This window comes from Arachis ipaensis, chromosome B1 (assembly GCF_059453495.1).
Source record: "Arachis ipaensis isolate K30076 ecotype BB chromosome B1, ASM5945349v1, whole genome shotgun sequence".
NCBI lineage: Eukaryota > Viridiplantae > Streptophyta > Magnoliopsida > Fabales > Fabaceae > Arachis > Arachis ipaensis.
In genome coordinates this window covers 98440189-98448732 of record NC_142436.1, presented here as the reverse complement: position 1 = coordinate 98448732, position 8544 = coordinate 98440189, and the positions used below count along the sequence as shown (strand labels likewise).

Below are 8544 nucleotides of genomic sequence, written 5' to 3'. Positions count from 1 at the left end.
TATTTTTATTTTTTATTTTTAATTTCAAAAATTTTCGAAAAAAAATACTAAACATTTTTCAAAAACCATTTTTCAAAAATCACTAACTCTTTCTCAAAAAAATATTTTCAAAAATTCCCCCTCTCCCATCTTCTTCTATTTATTCATTCATATCCTAACATCTCACCTCACATCTCTAGCCTCCTCACAGTTGTGTTTCTTCCATTATATTACATTCTTTGTCTCCCCCTCTTCCTCTACTCACACAGAGATCCCTATACTGTGGAATAAAGGATCTCTATTATTATTATTATTTTTCTGTGCCTTCTTCTTTGTCATATGAGCAGGAGCAAGGATAAGAACATTCCTGTGGAAGCAGATCTAGAACCTGAAAGAACTCTGAAGAAAAAATTAAGAGAAGCTAAAATACAACAATCCAGAGATAACCTTTCAGAAATTTTCGAACAGGCAGAGGAGATGGCAGCCGAAAATAATAATAATGTAAGGAAGATGCTTGGTGACTTTACTGCACCTAATTCCAATTTACATGGAAGAAGCATCTCCATTCCTGCCATTGGAGCAAACAACTTTGAGCTGAAACCTCAATTAGTTTCTCTGATGCAGCAGAACCGCAAGTTTCATGGACTTCCATCTGAAGATCCTTTTCAGTTCTTAACTGAGTTCTTGCAGATATGTGATACTGTTAAGACTAATGGAATAGATCCTGAAGTCTACAGGCTCATGCTTTTCCCCTTTGCTGTAAGAGACAGAGCTAGAATCTGGTTGGACTCTCAACCCAAAGATAGCCTGAACTCTTGGGATAAGCTGGTCACGGCTTTCTTAGCCAAGTACTTTCCTCCTCAAAAGCTGAGCAAGCTTAGAGCTGATGTTCAAACCTTCAGATAGAAAGAAGGTGAATCCCTCTATGAAGCTTGGGAAAGATACAAACAGTTGACCAAAAAGTGTCCTTCTGACATGCTTTCAGAATGGACCATCCTGGATATATTCTATGATGGTTTATCTGAGTTATCAAAGATGTCATTGGACACTTCTGCAGGTGGATCCATTCACCTAAAGAAAACGCCTGCAGAAGCTCAAGAACTCATTGACATGGTTGCTAATAACCAGTTCATGTACACTTCTGAAAGGAATCCTGTGAATAATGGGACGCCTATGAAGAAGGGAGTTCTTGAAGTTGATACTCTGAATGCCATATTGGCTCAGAATAAAATATTGACTCAGCAAGTCAATATGATCTCTCAGAGTCTGCATGGAATGCAAGCTGCATCCAACAGTACTCAAGAGGCTTCTTATGAAGAAGAAGCTTATGATCCTGAGAACCCTGCAATAGCAGAGGTGAATTACTTAGGTGAACCTTATGGAAACACCTATAACTCATCATGGAGAAATCATCCAAATTTCTCATGGAAGGATCAAAAGCCCCAACAAGGCTTTAATAATGGTGGAAGAAACAGGTTTAGCAATAGCAAGCCTTTTCCACCATCAACTCAGCAACAGACAGAGAACTCTGAACAAAATGCTTCTAATTTAGCAAATCTAGTCTCTGATCTATCTAAGGCCACTGTAAGTTTCATGAATGAAACAAGGTCTTCCATTAGAAATCTGGAAGCACAAGTGGGCCAGCTGAGTAAAAGGATCACTGAAATCCCTCCTAATACTCTCCCAAGCAATACAGAAGAGAATCCAAAAGGAGAGTGCAAGGCCATTGACATAAGTGCCATGGCCGAACCTGTGAGGAGAGGAGAGGACGTGAATCCCAAGGAGGAAGACCTCCTGGGACGTCCAGTGACCAATAAGGAGCTTCCCTCTGAGGAACCAAAGGACTCTGAGGCTCATCTAGAGACCATAGAGATTCCATTGAACCTCCTTATGCCCTTCATGAGCACTGATGAGTATTCCTCTTCTGAAGAGAATGAGGATGTTACTGAAGAGCAAACTGCCAAGTTTCTTGGTGCAATCATGAAGCTGAATGCCAAATTATTTGGCATTGATACTTGGGAAGTTGAACCTCCCTTGTTCATCAATGAACTAAGTGATCTGGATCAACTGACATTGCCTCAGAAGAGACAGGATCCTGGAAAGTTCATAATACCCTGTACCATAGGCACCATGATCTTTAAGGCTCTATGTGACCTTGGTTCAGGAATAAACCTCATGCCCCTCTGTGTAATAGAGAAACTGGGAATCTATGGGGTGCAAGCTGCTAAAATCTCACTAGAGATGGCAGACAGCTCAAGAAGACAGGCTTATGGACAAGTAGAAGATGTATTAGTAAAGGTTGAGGGCCTTTACATACCTACTGATTTCATAGTCCTGGATACTGGAAAGGAAGAGGATGAATCCATCATCCTAGGAAGACCTTTCCTGGCCACAGCAAGAGCTGTGATTGATGTTGACAGAGGTGAAATAGTCCTTCAATGGAATGAGAACTCCCTTGTATTCAAAACTGAAGGATCTCCCTCTATAACCATGGAGAGGAAGCTTGAAAAGCTTCTCTCAAAGCAGAGTCAACCAGAGCCCCCACAGTCAAACTCTCAATTTGGTGTTGGGAGGCCACAACCAACTCTAAGTTTGGTGTTGAACTCCCATATTCAAACTCTAAGTTTGGTGTTAGAGAGTCTCAACAAAGCTCTGCACATCTGTGAGGCTCCATGAGAGCCCACTGTCAAGCTATTGACATTAAAGAAGCGCTTGTTGGGAGGCAACCCAATATTTATTTATCTAACTATACTTTTCTTAGTTATGTGTCTTTATAGGTTCATGATCATGAGGAGTCACAAAATAAATATAAAAATTGAAAACGGAATCAAAAACAGCAGAAGAAAAATCACACCCTGGAGGAGCATTTGTCTGGCGTTCAAACGCCAGAACAGAGCATAGTTCTGGCGCTGAACGCCCACAATGGGAGCATCCTGGCGCTGAACGCCCAGAACAAGCATGGTTCTGGCGTTCAACGCCAGAAAAGGCAGCAAAGGGGTGTTGAACGCCCAAAATGGGCACCAACCTGGCGCTGAACGCCTAGAGTTGTGTGCAAGGGCATTTTACATGCCTAAATTGGTGCAGGGATGTAAATGCCTTGACACCTCAGGATCTGTGGACCCCACAGGATCATCTCAGGATCTGTGGACCCCACATGATCCCCACCTACCTTATCATCTCTCTTCCCATTCATGATCATCCCTTCTACTTTCCATTTATCACTCACATCCATACACCCACTACCTTCAAAATTCAACATCTCTTTCCCACCCAATCCCACCCATATGGCCGAATACACACTCCCATCCATCTCCTCCATATCTTCTTCTTATTCTTCTATTCTTTCTTCTTTTGCTCGAGGGCGAGCAACATTCTAAGTTTGGTGTGGTAAAAGCATAGCTTTTTTGTTTTTTCCATAACCATTGATGGCACCTAAGGCCAGAGAAACCTCTAGAAAGAGGAAAGGGAAGACAAAAGCTTCCATCAATGGTCTATAGCTCAGTGGTAGAACATTTGACTGCAAATCAAGAGATCCCTGAGATACCTCAGGGGATACATTTTCTTCCACACAATTATTGGAAGCAACTAAGGGTGGAACATCAAGAGCACTCCATCATCCTTCATGAAATCAGAGAAGATCTAAAAGCAATGAAGGAGGAGCAGCAAAGACAAGGAAGAGACATAGAAGAGCTCAAGGACATCACTAAGGTGGATTCATTCCTTGTTCTTACTTTCTCTGTTTTTCGTTTTCTATATTATGTGCTTATCTATGTTTGTGTCTTCATTACATGATCATTAGTAGTTAGTAACTTTGTCTTAAAGTTATGAATGTCCTATGAATCCATCACCTCTCTTAAATGAAAAATGTTTTAATTCAAAAGAACAAGAAGTGCATGAGTTTCGAAGTTATCCTAGAACTTAGCTTAATTATATTGATGTGGTGACAATGCTTCTTGTTTTCTGAATGTATGCTTGAACAGTGCATAAGTCTTTTGAAGTTGTTGTTTAAGAATGTTAAATATGTTGGCTCTTGAAAGAATGATGACTAGGAGACATGTTATTTGATAATCTGAAAAATCATAAAAATGATTCTTGAAGCAAGAAAAAGCAGCAAAGAACAAAGCTTGCAGAAAAAAAAAAAAGAAAAAAAAAGGGCGAAAAAAAAATATAGAAAGAAAAAGAAAAAGCAAGCAGAAAAAGCCAATAACCTTTAAAACCAAAAAGCAAGGGCAAATAAAAAGGATCCCAAGGCTTTGAGAATCAGTGGATAGGAGGGCCTAAAGGAATAAAATCCTGGTCTAAGCGGCTAAACCAAGCTGTCCCTAACCATGTGCTTGTGGCGTGTAGGTGTCAAGTGAAAACTTGAGACTGAGCGGTTAAAGTCAAGGTCCAAAGCAAGAAAAGAGTGTGCTTAAGAACCCTGGACACCTCTAATTGGGGACTTTAGCAAAAGCTGACTCACAATCTGAAAAGGTTCACCAAGTTATGTGTCTGTGGCATTTATGTATCCGGTGGTAATACTGGAAAACAAAGTGCTTAGGGCCACGGCCAAGACTCATGAAATAGCTGTGTTCAAGAATCATCATACTGAACTAGGAGAATCAATAACAAAAGGCACCTGTTGACAAAAGGCACCTGTTGACATACTTGACTAGTCAAGGCATTTTGAGATGTGGGTGTACGAACAATTAGATTATAATCTAACATGGTGAAATCTAATCCCAACTTATGCGCAACAGTCTCAGAAATAAATGAATGTGATGCACCAGAGTCATATAGTACAGTTAAGAGTCGAGATTTGACATAACACTGACCTTGAATTAGGGAGTCTGATTTCATTGCGTCATCAGCAGTCATAGCAAACACACGTCCTTGCTGTCGCGGCCTATCTATTCCTTGTACTGGCTTCTTCGGACAGTCCTTAGCCATATGTCCAGGCTGACCACAAGAAAAACAGATAACGCCTGGAAGCTGACAAGGTCTACCTCCATGCTCCTTTCCGCACTGCCTACATACTGGTCGCATCTGCGCCTGCTGAGGTCGCTTACCTATATCCTGTCTCATTCTTCCTCCATTCCCTCCTATAGGACGTGCATGAACATTTCTATTCTGATTGTACCTTCGTGAAGGCATTGCTCCCTGCTTAAAATTCCTTTCCTGAGGAGCTGTATACCGATTATAATTCTGAAAAGAAGATCCTGGGCGATTCATCCGAGCTGCAGCTATCTTCTTAGCACAGTCCTCTACTAGCTGACTCTTATTAACCAACTCCGCAAAATTCCGTATTTCCAATAGAACCACTGAGTTCAACAAATCTTCACGGAGTCCCCCTTCAAATTTCAAATATTTCCACTCTTCAAAATCTGCTAGATTCCCTTGACAAACCTTGGAAAAATGACATAAATCTTCAAACTTCCTTGTATACTGATGAGCGGATAATTTATACGCTTTTTGGCATTGTTTTTAGTATGTTTTTAGTAGGATCTAGTTACTTTTAGGGATGTTTTCATTAGTTTTTATGTTAAATTCACATTTCTGGACTTTACTATGAGTTTGTGTATTTTTCTGTGATTTCAGGTATTTTCTGGCTGAAATTGAGGGACTTGAGCAAAAATCAGATTTAGAGGTTGAAAAAGGACTCCTGATGCTGTTGGATTCTGACCTCCCTGCACTCAAAGTGGATTTTCTGGAGCTACAGAACTCGAAATGGCGCGCTTCCAATTGCGTTGAAAAGTAGACATCCAGGGCTTTCCAGAAATATATAATAGTCCATACTTTGGCTAAGAATTGACAACGTAAACTGGCGTTCAACGCCAGCCTTCTGCCCAAATCTGGCGTCCAGCGCCAGAAAAGGATCCAAAACCAGAGTTGAACGCCCAAACTGGCACAAAAACTGGCGTTCAACTCCACAAATGGCCTCTGCACGTGCAACACTTAAGCTCAGCCCAAACACACACCAAGTGGGCCCCGGAAGTGGATTTATACATGAAATACTTACTCATGTAAACCCTAGTAGCTAGTTTATTATAAATAGGACCTCTTACTATTGTATTAGGCATCTTTGGATTACCTTATGATCCTTTGATCACGTTTTAGGGGGCTGGCCATCTCGGCCATGCCTGGACCTTCACTTATGTATTTTCATACGGTAGAGTTTCTACACTCCATAGATTAAGGTGTGGAGCTCTGCTGTTCCTCAAAGATTAATGCAAAGTACTACTGTTTTCTATTCAATTCTTCTTAATTCGCTTCTAAGATATCCATTCGCACCCAAGAACGTGATGAGGGTGATGATTATGTGTGACGCTCATCATCCTTCCCCCTTATGAACGCGTGCCTGACAAACACTTCTGTTCTACATGAATTAAGCTAGAATGAGTATCTCTTAGATCTCCTAACCAGAATCTTCGTGGCGTAAGCTAGAATGATGGCGGCATTCAAGAGAATCCGGAAGGTCTAAACCTTGTCTGTGGTATTCTGAGTAGGATTCAATGATTGAATGACTGTGACGAGCTTCAAACTCGCGAGTGCTGGGCGTTAGTGACAGACGCAAAAGGAGGGTGAATCCTATTCCAGCATGATCGGGAACCGACAGATGAATAGCCGTGCCGTGACAGGGTGCGTGAGCATATTATTCACTGAGAGGAGGGGATGTAGCCACTGACAACGGTGATGCCCTTGCATAAAGCCAGCCATGGAAAGGAGTAAGACTGATTGGATGAAGACGGCAGGAAAGCAGAGGTTCAGAGGAACGAAAGCATCTCCATTCGCTTATCTGAAATTCCTATCAATGAATTACATAAGTGTCTCTACCCCTATTTTATTATTTATAATTCGAAAACCACATAATTATTTTATATCCGCCTGACTGAGATTTACAAGGTGACCATAGCTTGCTTCATACCAACAATCTCCGTGGGATTCGACCCTTACTCACGTAAGGTATTACTTGGACGACCCAGTGCACTTGCTGGTTAGTTGTATCGAAGTTGTGACAGACAATAAAACTAGATTAGAGTATCTGGCCTAATAAGCCATTACCAGAGATCACAATTTCGTGCACCATATACTCAGCAATAGACATACTTCCCTGTTTCAACTGCATCAACTCCATCTCCTTTTCCTCACGAGTAGCTCTAGGAAAGTACTTCTTATAGAACTCTTCTTTGAAAACATCCCACAAAATATTACCCTCATCTTGCTGTAGTAAACATTGAATGCCCTGCCACCGGTGCTGAGCATCCCCTTCCAACATATAAGTAGCAAATTCTACATACTGTTCTTCCGGGACATGCTGTGCCCTCAAGGACCTTTCTATGCCTCGGAACCAATTATCAGCTTCAGTTGCTACAGTCGTACCCTTGAACTTCGGTGGATTAACTTTCAAGAAAGTAGCTAATGTCATAGGTCTATCATGATTCATGTTATCTCCATCACCGTTCCCACCATTCTCACCATTACGGTCATTGTTACGCTTTCCATTACGTTCCCCCAGACGGTTAACTGCTCGGGTAGTAGCAGTCGCCGTTTCACGTACAGCCTCAGCCATAGCGTGAATCGCAGCAAACAGATTATCATCGTTTCGCGGCGGATTATTAACAGTAGACCCTTCCCGATCGCTATGTCTCCGTGGAGGCATCCTGATTCTGTTCATACCAAACAATCAATACCAAGGTGATCAGTCTTAATACCTCAGGTTGGGCGTGAACATTATCAGAATGAAAGCACAAAGACATTCATGCAACACATATCACATGGATACCCTATAAGCATGAGACACACCACAGAGCATGCAATAAAGCATGATTCAGTCCATTCCCCAGGCTCTAACAGGAAGAATCGCTCTGATACCAAATTGTAACGACCCAACTTCTAGCATGTCTAGATCATACTAGAAGTCGAATGTTACCAACTTGTTTTTCCTTTTGTATTATTAATTAATAAATATAAGCCTGTACGTCGTTAAAACCCCGCGAATTTTACAAGTAAATTTTTTTTAACAAGAATAATTTAGAGTCGCATACCTTCCATATATCAAGGGATAATTAAACATTCACATACATAAGACAAAAGATAATAGAATATGGAATAACACACTATAACATACATCATGTTACAGAAGTGGCTCAGTTATATAAGCATAGAGCTATAGTACAGCACCCCTAAGTCAGTGACTCATATAGTATATACACATATGTACATAAGACGCCCCAGGGCCTGGCCTGACCAAAAGCCCCTAAGCTGGCACCCAAGCTAGCCTAACTCTATGATATGCCTATTCCCTCTAATCATGCTAACAAAAGTGAGGGAGACACTCTAATGTACTGAAGTTAGACTAGGCGTCTCAAAAATTCTCCTCAATCCTGGTCCAGAGTACCTCGCGGAAAATCACCGGGCGAATGGTGATGCTCGCCTGCTGGCGCCTCGCCTGGCTCATCGTCATCGCTGTCAGAGGAGATAACGATGAAGTTAGGATCTTCCTCTGGATCTTCTTCTTCCTCGTCCTCTTCTTCTGCTGGAGTGATAGCAGAGGAACCACTGTTGGCCACAGGAACCATAAAAGGA

General features: G+C 41.5%; 1 non-coding gene across 1 annotated transcript; it reads right to left on the bottom strand.

The window, feature by feature from the left end:
* Positions 1-852: 852 nt before the first annotated feature.
* LOC148577603 (small nucleolar RNA R71) lies at positions 853-960 on the bottom strand. The gene has a single exon (XR_015904073.1). It is a non-coding gene; the product is annotated as a small nucleolar RNA R71 (small nucleolar RNA).
* Between the last annotated feature and the right edge of the window lie 7584 nt (positions 961-8544).